The sequence below is a fragment of the Ascidiella aspersa genome, chromosome 7, assembly GCF_963924565.1.
Source record: "Ascidiella aspersa chromosome 7, kaAscAspe10.2, whole genome shotgun sequence".
Lineage (NCBI taxonomy): Eukaryota > Metazoa > Chordata > Ascidiacea > Phlebobranchia > Ascidiidae > Ascidiella > Ascidiella aspersa.
Window position 1 is genome coordinate 10,026,943 of NC_139453.1, and position 13,513 is coordinate 10,040,455.

Below are 13,513 nucleotides of genomic sequence, written 5' to 3' on the forward strand. Positions count from 1 at the left end.
GCACGTTGTACGTATAAGCCAAAATAGCTAATTCGTTTTATGTCGTCAATGGGCTTAATCACGCCTATCACAAAGTATCCAGGAAAGAATAGCAACGGCATTCAAGCAATTCTAAATTTGCAGATCATCGTTCTGCTCGTGAGTTTTATTTGAAAGTGCTAAAACCGAAAGTCAATTTTTTAATAGATATTATTACCGTTTGAATGGCTTTCCGAATTAAACAATAGGTAATACAAAAGTGAAATATAGTTAAATATAAATATTTTAGTTGGATATTTATATATTATAAAACATGCGACGGCCTATTTGTTTTCCAAATTCCGCGAAAGTAAACAGTATTACCTCGCTAAGCAAATTTATCGAAGGCATTCCTAGGTCAAAACCATCTTTTCTCAAAACGACGGTTGTTTTGTCGCCCAAGTCACTGGACATTTGTTTTTTTCACCCACAGTGGTGGTTCCCCCACGTGACCCCTGCATACCCTCCCCCTGCAGTCAGCACGCAAGTTGCGCGGTGGTCGACGAGACTGGCTACGAGTGCACCTGTAACACCGGATACTCTGGAGACGGAAGCCAATGCACCATTGTCTGTAAGTCGGTTTGTTGATACCAACTTCTAGAAGAAAAAAATAAACTTCAAATTAAAATGCCCACGTCTGCCCCAGTCTCTGTAATTCGGTTTGCGTTTGGTATACAGCGCTGCGCCCATGAATATACCCGCTTAGGAGAGTGTAGCGTGTTTTATAACATATTTCAACGCTGCACAACAGTGAAAGTATGTAAGGTGAATTAATATAAATTTGTGGAATGTATTTTTATGTTAAAATGTGTGCGACATTTACACTTACAAGTTTTCCAACGACGTATACTTTTAGATAAAAATTGTAAATTTTGAGAAAAAATACTTTTTTTGTGAGAAATAACTTCAAAATCTGTTTTCTATTAGTTGACATAAAATATATTTGCGCAATCACTGAAACACGGGGCATACAATTGTCAGTTCGGTTCTTAGAAAGCATCTGTTTTATATTTTTGTTAAATCAATTTATCTTTATGTACGTATATACGTTTATACTGCTAATGGGGTGCTCATTAATTGTGCTATTTTCTAATTTAAACTGCATAAGGTAGGAAATGACGTTGAAAATTATAGAATGTCGTTATAAATTTAAAATTAGTATTGTCCAATGATTCTGACTCTGCTGTTGTCTATGACAGAAAAAGCGCTTTGAATCACATTAAACGTAAATAGAATGTATTAAAATGTAACTATATTGTGGAAATTATTAATAATGCATCAACAACAGTAATACGCCTATTGTTAAGCAACTCTTACTTTGCCGTCAATCATTTAAAAGAACAATTTGCTTTCGAACAGTGCATTTAAATTTTGGCTAAGGCCTATTTGTAAAATGAAACAATTAGGTTACATTTACAGCGATGTTCACACGATGCTATATTCATATCCTTATTCAAATTTATTTTAGTCGGTTCATTTTTGTTGTGATATCGCATAACAACAAACAAGGGCGCCGATAATAATGATAAAAGCGCTGATAAAACATTGTCAACCCGGAATTACAGGTACTCTAAAGCGAAACAGAACGGTAATCAGTATCAAACTACCCCAATGTTAGCGTGTAACGTCCAAGCCTTCCTTGTAATTGTAAGGCACCGCCAATACGACAGCGGGTTATTAAAACGCAGTTCGATTAAAGCATTGTCCTTTTCAGCTGACGATACGTGTGAACAGTGTCACGACAACGCCAAGTGCTACAGGGGACCGGGCAAATGGCAGTGCGTTTGCAATCCGGGTTATTACGGCAACGGAAACGAATGTAGACGTAAGTCCTGATGTGGATTATGTTTTGTCGCGCAATTTCTGCAAGACAAGTAATACACGTTTTCTAAAAATGCCATACCGAGCTATGCACACTCTTAATTCGCGCAACTAATATATCGCCTATATATTCACAGCGATAAGAGTACATTTTAGATTCCGGTTCGTGTATAGATAAATAGTCGGCCTCAAACAGTGTAGTGTGAGTGTATATATGTTTCGTATAGCCATGTAATCCACATGTATATATACGGTGATCAACGTAGAAGTTATCCAACAAGCACGGCATACTTATAATAATTTAAAGGATAAATTCGGACAGGCTATTACCGAAATCAGTTGGTGTATAAGTTAACAGAGTTGCAGAGCTGGTAAGGCAAGGTCGGTAGTAACCGCGACTTGTCTGAAATACAATTCTGATGGGACTAAATTATTTCGGTAATAGCCTTTCCGAAGGTACCCGTTAAGTGTATAGGTTTCGATTTAATTCTGTTACTGGGAAACCTGTAAATGCAACAAGAACTGCATTTTGAAAAATTTAAAATTCCGAGCTCTAATTTAGAGCCATATATTTAAAAGTTCATCTTCAACTTTGTTAAAACGGGTTTTCAGGAGTCGCAATTCGGTCCATTTAAACAGTGATTACATTCCCTTTATGTGGGAATCGAGTGTTAAACCTTCTACTTTTTGCAGCCAAAGACCCGTGCAACGGTCAGAAATGTCCACCGAATACAAAGTGCGTTGCATCAGCCAAGTCATTCCGATGCGTGTGCAAGGATGGATACAAACAGAGCAGCAGCGGATGCCAGCGTGAGTGTTTCGCGATATTTCTTTCTGATTTTAAAGAGACAAAAGCGAATATCATAATAAAGTGTTTCCAAATTGTTTTGGTTTTTAACTTGTGTCGCTTGGTATACCAGTTAAAATATGTTTGCGGATTGTTTTCACCCCGGGTATTAAACCCTGAGTAAACAGCTGAAAAAAGGTCTGTTTGTAAAACTTCAAAATCACAAAGAGAGAAAAATTAAAATTTGCTGTCTCACTAATCATGACTAATGCGACACACAAATGTCATGGATGGCTTTAAAATGAGCTTCTCTTACTTTTATTTATATTTTAATCTGTCGTTGGCCGTTTCTCTTTGTCCGCCAGAACGAACGTGATACTTAGGCTAACGAAATTCGTTCGAAAACAGTTTTTATTCACGAGGCATAATTGCACTTAAAAAGCAGATTCTCGGAACGCTAAGCAGTGGCGACGCCCAGTGGCGCAATTATGTGCTTCGCGAAACCAATTAGACTTAAGCGCGATGAAACTTTCTGTTTCGAGGACCAGTGGCCAAATTCCCGTCAATAAAAAACAAAACAGATTTTCCATAGCAAGCCGCATTGCAGACACTCATTTGCATTGACGGCGGCAAACGAACATGCATTAGGCTAATTTCGCTTTTAACAGTTCACAAACTGTCTAGAAATATCAAGGGAAAACCCCACCAAACGACGCGAACTGAGTGGAAAACGAGACAAAAAAGCGTTTGGTTGCTATATCCAACTGCAAAAATGACAAAGCAATATTGATGTTTCCATGTCCAAAACGTAGACCTCCGTTCCTAACGTTATATTTCAGATAACTTTAAAATATGATATCATGTTATTGCTAGTAGTGTAATAGGACAAAAGGTGCACCAAAAGGTGCAGCCTACTCTTGCAAAGAGATTATAGTGTAAGTAAAATAAAACCTGACTTTGAACCATAATGCTTGGAGGTATAAGAAAGGTACAACAACAGAATGAACAGTTAAAACAGCGTGCTCGATATGTACGTTGACGTGCCGAAAGAAGCAAACTCAAATGCTAATAATATTTTAATATTCCAAAATAAATAGTATTTTGCTTTATGTCCTTTAAAAAAACGATTTTTTTGGCAGCAATAAATGTCTGCGCCCGTGTCCTGTGCCCGGAAAACAGCATCTGCAAGCCGAGTGGCAATGGACACATTTGCCAGTGCATCGACGGTTACATCCAGACACCCCAAGGCTGCAAGAGTGAGTGGCGCCTTTTGGAATACATTATAAATTATGCGTTGCCTTTCTCTTTTATTTACGTCCAGAAACTTTGTTTCAATAGAGTTTATTTTGTCACACATAAAATTTCAAAGCATTTTAGCCTGCTTTGCCAGTATTACTGATCGACGGATATGGTGAGTCTGCGATGGCTTTTCGTGTACTATGATACGCAAGCCACGATCGTCGGCCAAAAAGCCGCTTCCTAGGGGCTAGATCACAGCTGTTGAACACATATGCGTTTGTATCTTTCTATAGTTAAGGTTATAAGTTGACTCCTGTTATCAGAGGTGTTACTCAGACACTGTTTTTGTAGCTTTAATAAGGGTTATCGTAATTTTACAAATCAAAAATCATTTGACAAGCCCATGAGAGAAAGGTACTCTAGCCCTCCCAAATCACCGTGGCCCTTCCCCCAGCTATATGGTCTCACATGTCTCAACTCTAGCTAATTGCACCCTTGTCCCGAAAGTTAGCTTTGATTAAAGCGCCCCACGGCCAAGTCACTATACCACGTCTTACCCGCGCCTGCTGTTAGGCTACAAATTCCCACAGGCCAACCTCTCGCGTGGACTGTCCACTGGCCTTGAGCGATCACGAACGGCGGAAATCACAGGTCGTTATTTGGGGGACGGTGCCAACGCGTGACCGTATATGCTGGCCTATGACTTCCAATGGTCGGTTAAGGCTACCGACCCCTAGTATTCTGAACATAGGTCAGCCTTAATTGAAACTTTACTTTTTGTCGTTGTCCTGGTTGAGCAACCGTTTGAAGAATTTGTGTCGCGTATCGTCTATTGTTGCTTTTTACTGTTGATGCGTACCACCTGGTTAGCCAATTTATTTCAAATTTAACTATGTAGAAAAAACTGAAACATCGCCAACACTAAATATAGCAACAAGAAATATTACAGGTCCATTCAACACCGTTAAACGAGAAACACCACGCCTGTATGTACAATAATGTACTGTAGCCATCCCTAATAACTTCTGAAAATCAGTTAAACGGCTCTTTCTTTTGTCAATAATTGAGCATTGGTTTGACGAACGGTTTTGTGTGATTTTCTGGCAGCCAAGCCGAACGCCTGCTACAATAGCAAGTGCCCAGACAATTCGGAATGCGAACCTTTGAACAAGAAGGGCTACAGATGCGTCTGCAAAAGCGGTTTCGTAAAGGGCAGATACGGCAGATGCATACGTAAGCTTAACCTGTGAATTCTAACCTCGGATTATCTGTGTACGTTTGGTTTTATGTCAATTTCCAAGCTGAAAAGCATCTTTAGCGTGTTTAAGTACAGCTAAATTTATCTGTGCGTGATACTTTGGAGTTTGGTTAAGATTCAGAATCACCAAACGTTTTGCGTTTAAGTTTCAATAACAAAGCTAGTTTTTTAGCTCAGTGTTGTAATGACTTAAATCAATTACTTGATTTACGTGCATTGTCACTGTTTTCAAATAACTTGACTTGACTGAAGCATTTTAGACAAATGATTTGGGTTAAATGAAGTATTTTTACTAGGCCTTTTCTTTGAAAAAATTATTTATCTCATTGCTTGCACATAAAACAATTTGCTTGCTATACGTTGCTTTTATAATATATTTTTCTCGAGGTATTTCCCATAATCGGACTGAAACGTGTTATTTTTATGACCAGGACTTGAGTTGAAATTGACTTGCTCTAATTATAAATTGACTGGGACTTGACTTGCTTTATTGAAAAACACATGATATGATTTGTTTAGAACACGGCTTCAGCTTGTCAATCAACACAAATTCCCCTTAAAAAGCGTCTCCTAAATTACTTTTTTTTAAATATAGTGTACAGTGTACACCACTTACTGGGCCCCGATTAAGGGCTGACCCATACCATAGATTATATTGTATCTTGAGTAAAATTTACCCCTTTTTCAGTCGTGGTTTAATCGCTTTGTTAACAATGTTTCGGTTAACCCTTTTAGCCTAATGATCTCAAATGACAGAACTATACCTTAATTTGCATAATATATAGGTTTTGAAATAAAAAGCAAGGCCTAAACAAACGTTTAACAAAAACAAATTGCTACAGCCTCCGACCCGTGCCATGGAAGAAAGTGCCCGGTCAACTCGGTATGCCAGGCCTGGGGTAAAGGATACAAGTGCGTTTGCAAAGAAGGATTCGTGAAGCGAAACGGAGCCTGCCGGGGTGAGTTACCTTTGTCTTTTGCGCATATAGGTAGGCAATTCTAGCTTGTTGGGATTTCTGTGTAAAACTGATGAAGGTTATATAAAGGCACCTAATATTTTATTGCCTGAACACGATATTATGGAGTGGAATATACGGTGTCCGATCCACCACAAATCACTCTAACACGAAAGTTAGGTCAATAAAAATAAAAAAATGATAAGTGTAAATGCCAAACTTAACTATATATACGTTTTAAATCTGTTTAATACCGTTGATATCAGACGTAAAAATTATAACATACCAATTGTTGCTTTCACAGCGAGCGACCCTTGTCATGGCCGAAGTTGCCCCCCAAATTCGATCTGCCAGGCTAACGGAAAGAATGGATATCGGTGCGTTTGCCAGGACGGATACGTGAAGACCGCATACGGATGCAAACGTAAGTGTACAAGCTCAATGGCGTAGACAGCCGCAAAATTTTTTTTTTGGGGGGTGCAAAAAGTTTGAACTATTTTGTTTAGCCTTTGCCATTGTATGAACTGCCGAATCGAACAAAAACAAATATTCTAGCAAACCGTTTCAAGCAGAAACTGACTGAGCTTTAACGCAATACTCAAAAACCATTTAAAGACTAAAAAGTAGTAAAACCACATTACTAAATATGGCAAACGTAATAATAACTACATCGTTTGTGACGTAACAGTGCATGACAATTGAAGGCGTGGTATGCCTGTGATAGACTGTTGTGGTATTGCTAAAAAAAACAAATAAATGTTACAAAACAAATTATTAGAATGACAGTATTTTTTTAGATATATTTTTGTTGGGGGGATCATGACCCCCTTGTGTCCTTGCTTCGCCTATGGACAAGCTGCGTGTTTCACACGACTGTGTGTGTCTTTGATTAATGGCAAAGCGACAGCCTTAATTTGAAACTTAGTCGATGTAAAGTAGAAATCACACTATTTCTGTATATTATTGGTATTTAACACTTTTAGTCACAATCTATCAATTTATCAGCATTTAGGTCTTGTATAATTGGATATGTTCAATGGTAATGTACAGTAAAGTGTTATGATCGCTTTAAGCAAATTTTGGCTCTTAAAATGCAAACTCTTTATCAAATAAGGTTTATTTAAAGTTTAAACGTCCATTAAAAAAGCTTCGATCGAACGCTGTAATTTTGATTGACAGCTCGCAACCCTTGCCACAACATCAAGTGCGGGCCCTACTCTACCTGTCAACCGAACGGCAAGAAGGGATACCGATGCGTGTGCAACGCCGGTTACGTTTGGGCCGGAAACGCGTGCAAGCGTAAGTCTAAGAAATTTGCTTCACTACTTATAAAGTGTTGCTCAACTTTGGCGACCTAATTTTCTTCACTGAGTTTTTGTGGGTGAATAAAACATTTAGGTTCACTATGCACGGATCTGTAATGCAGCTTGATAATAAATTTCAAAGCCAAAATGATGATTTTGATTTGCTCGACCTTTTTGACTCTGAAATTCATTATTACCCCAAATAAAACATTAGTATAAATAATTTCGTGTATAATTAATGTGGTCACTTATTCCTATTTGTCCTACTAATGTCGAAGAAATCTTGCTCTAAACCGATTTTAATACGTCTAGCTATGTGAGCTACATCAGCGACCCGACCAAACTAAATGGGACCTAATTTTGGGCCGAAAGCAATAGGGTGAGAAACACTGCTTTAGAAGTCGGTACAAAAGGTGCACAAACTACTACCAAAAGTTTTTTAATTGTTAAGTTGTTTTATTGTGATGAATCGATCAGCGTCGGATATTTCCTTCGCGTGGTTTAGAGCTTATATAGCTTTTTTTTTCTTTGTCACATTAACTGCTGTTTCATTGAACAACCGTGACTTCAGCTTGTTATATTCTCACCACAGATGCCGATCCATGCCACAACATTAAGTGTGGTCCCTACTCTTCCTGCAAAGCCAACGGCAAAAGGGGATACCAATGCGTTTGCCAGGACGGATATGTAAAAGGACCAAATGGCGTTTGCAAAAGTAAGTTAAACGCATACGGGAAATAGCCGAATGGTCGGCATAATAAAAAAAATGTCATTCTCTATAACCAACTTTTTTTTTTCTACACATTATGCAGGGTTGTACTTAAAGGTTTTAAAGCCGTGCTAATAAAATTGGCTTAACATATGCTTGAATGTCTGTCGCCTTTTTAATACGATCAGAACAATAGACATGGAAATTTTGGCATAACTATCACGATCCTTCGTGAAACCCAATTGATCGAGCTACAAATAATTCCCTACAATGGTGCAAAATGGTATTTTGTGAGAAAATTTGACTGTTAGCAGTATATTGATAACCGGCGAACCATTGTGTGCTGCACTTACTATAAGTTTGTAAGCGATTAGCTTTAAAGTCAGCCGAACAACATTCGTTGTTTTTTTAAGGTGTTTTGGATTTCAAATTTCTCCAGCGGTTTCCCAAATTTTGGACTTGCAACTTTTTGGTATTTAAATGAAACACTTGCGGTTTCTTAAAACTACTTAGCGGTCACCCAAACCAAACCTTAAAAAAAAACTGATAACGTTGTTTACAAAATGTAACTTTTCACGTGCAGATAGCGACCCCTGTCACGGCCGTACCTGCCCGAAAAACTCCGTGTGCCAGTCGAACGGAATAAAGGGATACCGTTGCGTCTGCACTCAAGGATACGTCAAGAGGGGATACGCGTGCTTACGTAAGTTAAACGGATCCCGTCTACTGAAATCTCGATTGTAACGACCAAAAGAGGCGATAGGTCTGCGGTGCAACAATGTGAAGTGTTCGTTCTGTGCACAATTTAACTTTAACTGCAAGTCGAAAACGTTTTAAGAGTGTATGAAAACTTAGAATGTCGCATTCTTACTTTGTTTACAAACATTCCGGTTTAATATATAAATTTTGCTATCCGGCATAGTAATAATAATAAACAACACCTTCTCTGGTAATTGTAATTGTTAACCAACGTTTAGGCAACCTATTCAAACCACCTTTTTCAGGATTTACGCTTGTAAGTGAATATAGCATTACAGGGTTCACACTGAAGAAGGCGATTTGAATACTTTGCCGAAACGTTGGTTAACAATTACTATTACCAGAGGAGCTGTTTTAAATTATTACTCCGGTTTAATCTTCAACAAATATCACTTCTTAGACGTAGGTTGTGGCTACGAATTAAATTAATATTTTAAATCTTTATTTAAATTTTTAGCCAAAGACCCTTGCCATGGACGCAAATGCCCTGCCCATTCGACTTGCCAGGCGAACGGAAAGAACGGATATCGTTGCGTATGCTCGGACGGATACGTGCCAACCAATTACGGATGCAAAAGTACGTTAACGGAGATCGGACGTTATTGTTTTCGAACTTAGCAAGTCATTATGAAATAACTTAAGTCGAAGTCAAATATTTTTGATTTAATGATAAGGCAAGTTCCAGTCGAGTCATAATTAGAACAAGTCTTTTAAGTCCCGCCCTTGCCATAAAAATGAAACGTTAAATGATGGGAAATGGTAAACTCGCACGATTGAGAAAACACTTCTTTTCAACCAAAGTTATTTTTAAAAACACTTAAGTTAAGTCAAGTCATTTCGCCCAAAATATTTAACTCAAGGCAAGTCATATAAAAAAAGTCACTTAAGTGAGCAGTGTAATTCTGAGGAGTCCGTAAGATTGGGGTCATATAGAGATCTGCGACTAGCGCAATTTAAACTATACATTTATGTAAAAGCTATAAAATGTATCTAAGAACCGACGCCGTTTTGTTACAGAGGTCAACCCGTGCGACAACATTAACTGCGGCCCCTTCTCCTATTGTCAACCACAGGGTAAGAAGGGCTACCGGTGCGTGTGCAACGACGGATACGTCCAGACCGGACACGGAGGTTGCAAACGTACGTATGCGCAGGGAACTTGAAGTTTTATTCTTGTGAAAATAATTTGAAAAACCTTTGAGTAATAAGTATTTTTATTAGGGCATTATATTTTCACACAGATTCAAAACGCAACTAAGAAATAAAATAAATAATAATGAGTACCGTTATGTTTTGTTCTCGTTATTGTGGCAACCTGTATTGTCCAAAATCAATTTTCGTCACGAAAAATAGACATTTGCTCTGGTAGAACTCTACAAAGCTACTGTATTGATATGAAAAAGTGTGACCTTTCAAAGGTTTAATTTTCTGTGTGAAAGCTACCGTTCAGTGATTTCTCAATTATTCTAAAATCGTATAAAACATGATTTACAACAGATTCCGACCCATGCCACAACATTAAGTGCGGTCCATACTCTTCATGCCAAGCCAATGGAAATAAGGGATACCGATGCGTTTGCCAGGACGGATATGTTCCCTCTGCATCTGGATGCAAACGTAAGAACGTGAAAGTTTGGGTTTTAATATAAAAAGCTTTTGGTGGAATCAAGTTGTAAAAATTTCAAAACCAGTGTTTTAAGTAAAAGTTTAGCTTGCAGTAATATAAATTAATTAGCTAAACAAATCAATTCATGTATAGAATCAAAATTTCCAATATTACACTACTATATTAGATATATATGGCCGTTAGCTTTCGTACTTAATATCAATTGTTTTGTTGCAGATGCCGATCCATGCCATAACATCAAGTGTGGCCCCTATTCTTCCTGTCAATCCAACGGCAAGAGGGGATACCAATGCGTGTGCCAGTCCGGATACGTAAAAGGACCAAACGGCGTTTGCAAACGTAAGTCGACGGAAGTTTATTCTACTAGGAAATATTAACAGCTAAACCACGTAGGCCTTTCAGGTGTAGAAACACATGTGTAAAAAAGGTTCAGTGATAAACATACTTAAACTATATTACTTATAATAGTGTTGTTCTACACTCCACACTATAGGGTCAGTGATATTTTGCTCATTTTTACATCAGAAAACACTTAATTGGATTGCGCCAATGTCGTCGTAACAACTAAGCTATACGTGTAGAACTTAGATGTTTGTGTAGACAGGTTTATAGAAAAGGGTAATTAACATACCGGAACAACATTTTGTTTATAATACCTTGGTTTTACAGGGCCTTTTTCACCTTGTACATCAGTAAAATACATGGATTACGCCAAAGTCAACTTACAATAACGGGTTTTATCAATTTTGCTTTAGATGCCGACCCTTGCCACAACATCAAGTGCGGCCCATATTCTTCATGTCAAGCCAATGGAAAGAGGGGATACCGTTGCGTTTGCCAGGACGGATACGTCCCTGCTGCATCTGGATGCAAACGTAAGTCTATAAAATACATGTATAAACAATTAACATAGTTTAGGTAGGAAAAAATAGGGTAGAAAAAGGACGAAGGAAAGGCATTGCGATACTGAATCTATCCGTTCTAAATTTAGACCTAATTGCTTTTTGTAAGAAAAAACTTCTTGAAAGCGAGAGTTATCTTTCTCCTATTACTTTTTTATATTTAGGATTGAATATTTTAAATGACATTAGATCAAGGAAATTGAGGTTAGATTGCGTAGGCCTATAAACTCGTCCGATTATTATGAGAAATCCAAATGTCGCAGAAAATAAAGATAAAGAACCCCATTTTATAAAAAATGTCCAAAATACTTAAGTCAAGTCAAGTCTATTGAAAACAGTGACTTAAGTGCATTCGAGACAAGTCGTTGACTTGAGTCATTATAACATTGCCTAACAGTCAATTTTACTTCAGATGCCGACCCATGCCACGACATCCAGTGTGGTCCTTACTCGACGTGTCAAGCAAACGGCAAAAGGGGATACCAGTGCGTGTGCCAATCCGGCTACGTCAGAGTCGGAAATACAGGGTGCAAAAGTAAGTTGTGTTTTGAAACCAGGTTAAGAATCCCAACTTCAGAGCAGATGATTTTATACTTCTGTTAAAGCCTTTGGTTTGGTTAGAAATGTTTAACACCACACAGCACTATAATCTGAATAATGGATAATGGGGTGTGACATTTTTTGGGGGGGAAATTTAACACATATCGGAAATAAATACTATTTTTGGCCTACATACGGGGCTACATAACATATGGACCATAACTGATCATTTGCCTAAGAAATTTGCACTTTAAGACCTATTAAATTTATTAGCTACAAAATATGTTAAACATGTATTTTCAAACAAAAAGATTAACTAAAATGAAAGTTGAAACCCTGGGTAGAAGGTTTAAAAACTGCGTTATTATTAATACTTCTATATACTTCTACAAAAACAATCCTCTGTAAAAAGAAACTACTGTTTCTGTGCTTAACTTGTGTTTATAATATTTTGAGTTTATTTGTTAACAGCTAAAGAGAAGCATAAATTAGCTGGCGCTTTACAAGAGTCTGATGGCTTATAGTCAACAATAAACGATCTTGTATTATGTTAGGAAGCTGTAAGCTAAATTTTTCGTCCAATTAACAGACGCTGACCCTTGCCACGCGGCCAAATGCCAGAAAAACGCCGTCTGCAAGCCCAACATCAAGGGATTGTACGGCTACAGGTGCGTCTGCAAGAAGGGATTTGTACCCGGCTACGGTGGACAGTGCAAACGTGAGTGTAACCTTAGATGTTCATTGCCCCTTGATTTTTTTCTTTGCCTACCCGACACATCTCGTGTGCATAATACTGTATAGTGTATATACCACAAAGTGGAACACAAATGCACAAAGTGGAATACTTAAGAGAGTGATGCGACTTGTTTCTGTTTTTCCATAAAACGTGTTTTTCAGGGCAGAAACCCCTTATTAGCACATGGCGGTTGAGAGTAGCCTGCGTGCAGCTAATAAACATAAGAAGTGCGTAATCGACTTTAAAAAACGGGACCTTCAAAGTTGTTTAAAAATTTTTGACCACATAATGCAATACTTTCGAATAAGAAAACTCAATGTGAAAGTGAGGCCTTAAGTCAAAAAAGCTACGAACACTTTTGACAACCAGTAAAGTACAATTGTTATTTGTTTGCCTTCTTTAGCTTACGACCCATGCAGAGATGCCCGTTGTGGTTTCTATGCCACATGTACTGTTTATAACGGCAAGGCCAAGTGCGTGTGCAGAGACGGCTACATACAAACCAGCTACGGATGCAAACGTAAGTTGTCGACACGATACGAAGGAAAAACTTACAACAGCAAAACAGACTGTGTACATAATGGAATAATTCAAATTAAATACGCTGGACCAAGGTTTACCAAAACCATTGCAGCCCCGGGAAACATAACCAATAACCATACTAACATGCAGGCTTTTTGTTCTATTTACTTTGAAGCTCAGGGCCTGCGTTCAGTGAACAGTTGCTTAGCTATTTTAACTTAAGGTTTTGTGCACAGGTCCCGACCCTTGTGAAAACAACGACTGTGACAAGCACGCCGTTTGCAAAACCTGGGGCAACTCATACAAGTGCGTTTGCAAGTACGGATGGGTGGGAA